Source organism: Tamandua tetradactyla, chromosome X (genome assembly GCF_023851605.1).
Source record: "Tamandua tetradactyla isolate mTamTet1 chromosome X, mTamTet1.pri, whole genome shotgun sequence".
In the NCBI taxonomy this organism is placed as follows: domain Eukaryota; kingdom Metazoa; phylum Chordata; class Mammalia; order Pilosa; family Myrmecophagidae; genus Tamandua; species Tamandua tetradactyla.
Window position 1 is genome coordinate 59,564,897 of NC_135353.1, and position 2,094 is coordinate 59,566,990.

The window sequence follows — 2,094 nt, forward strand, 5'->3', positions numbered from 1 at the left end:
CTACATGAAAGTAAGCCCCTGATTTAATTCCACGATTTTATCACGCCAGAAACATGGTTGGCTTTAAAATTTTTAACAGATATTGGTATCACAACACATTGGCTTATTAATAATTAAGGCATTTTGCAAACATACTATATCTCAGTGTGAGCAAAAAATGTTTAACATTGATTATTTGCTGTTTTAATATTTCAGTCTTTTCAACATAAGAAAATGGCTGCACACATTAAGTGTTTTCTTATAAAATACAATCTTGCAAAATTAATGATGATTGGTCTTTGTGGTTCCTAGCGAAGTTCTGTCTTATTTTTCACATAGTATAAATTATATTCTTATGCAATACGCAGGAAAACCAAGTAGTTCTTAATGTCATCAAATAACCATATAAATCTCAAATGTAGCAAAGGTGAACAATCTTTTTAGCGCACTTTCACCTCACTGAAGTTGAAGCTGCTCCTTTTGGATATTTTCCACTTCAATGTGAAGTAGGTTAAGAGTTTCATTACTGGTTTCATTATGTGGCTTTTTAAAAGAAAAAAAATGTTTTGACTTGATTTCTTTACAGTTCACAGTTTTCAGGTGAGACATTGTTTTGGAAATCAGATAGTCCAGGGATATTTTGAATAACCAAGCACTTTTTAGTAGATGAAACCTTTCAATGCAATTGTAATAAATAAGCATCTACATCCTTAGCTATACTGCCAGTATATCCTGGAACCAAAGTAAGATGGTTTTCCTGTTCCCACATTCCACTTAATTGTTGTTTTAAAATCTGAATATTTCCATCATTTATAATTTCTGTTTGGATGATAGTTCTGACCACCACCTTTTTATGACTGCTTGAAGTCAGTTTAAACCAACTATTACATATTCTTCAAATCTGCTTTTAAGTAGTGACTTTACCAGAGGCAACAAATCTACACAGCAGCCAAGTGAGATGTATTGTTTCTCTTTCTGTAAAATATTGGTGAGCACAGGAAGGCAATTCACCACAACTCCAAGATCTTCTATCCTCACCAAATAGGCCACAAGTTCACTTATACATCTCTTCCTCAAGAAAGTTAAAGCTAGGTCCAATCTCAAATTCCGGCTGAACAAAACTTGTGCCATTGTTTCATAGTCCTGAGAAACCTCAGTAAAAAACGCACTATATTTTGATGATGGGCTTTCTGTCCGTGAAGAACCAGAATCACTGGAGTTAACCAAATATATTCGACTATCAAATGCATAATTTTTCAGGTATGTGGCTGATACAAGCCATTTCATTTTCTTTATTTGCCATGTCTCAGCCCCCACTTCTAGGGGACTGTTTTTTTCTGTAACAAAGGACTTGGGAAAGGATGATGAACTTTCTTTCAGTGATCGATCACCTTATGTAATTTATCTGGGCTTTTCACAGCTTGTCCAACTGTTCTATTTATGTAAGTAGCCAACTGTTTTGGAGATTTCTTAACCTCCTTCATGTTCTTATTAGTGAAATTAGAGATCGTTTTTTCTAGGAAGATCAATGGAATGATCCTCAATATTATTACAAAAGTTCTGGTTTTTAACATTGTGGGTTTCAGATGCCATAATCTCTTAAATACCGGCGCCTTATGTTATCGTGGCGCCTCAATTCAGCTGATGATGAACCGCCTGTATAATAGCTTTTAAGGTCAGTGAGTGTTAATCCTCCCACTTTGTTCTTCTTTTCTAGGACGCTTTGAGCTAATCAGTGTCTGTTTCTCTTCCAGATGAATTTGTTAAATAGCTTTCCAAGCCTTCAAATAGGTTGTTGGAATTTTTATTGGTACTTCATTCAATCTGTAGATCAATTTGGGTAGAATTGACATCTTAACTATATTTAGCCTTCCTGTACATGAGCAGGGAACATCTTTCCACCTATTTAGATCTCCTTTGATTTCTTTTAACAATATTATATAGATTTTTTGTTTATAAGACCTTTATATTCCTAGTTAAGTACATTCCTAAGAACTTGATTCTTTTACTTGCTATTTTGAATGGAATTTTTCCCTTAACTGAATCCTCAGGTCATTGCTTACATGTAGCAATATTACTGATTTTTGCACATTAATTTTATATCCCAACACCTTG

The 2,094-nt window shown here is 34.1% G+C and overlaps 1 pseudogene; it reads right to left on the minus strand.

Annotated features, from left to right (window-relative positions):
• Positions 1-655: 655 nt before the first annotated feature.
• Positions 656-1,572, minus strand: LOC143670217 (KATNB1-like protein 1 pseudogene; annotated as a pseudogene).
• Positions 1,573-2,094: the final 522 nt, after the last annotated feature.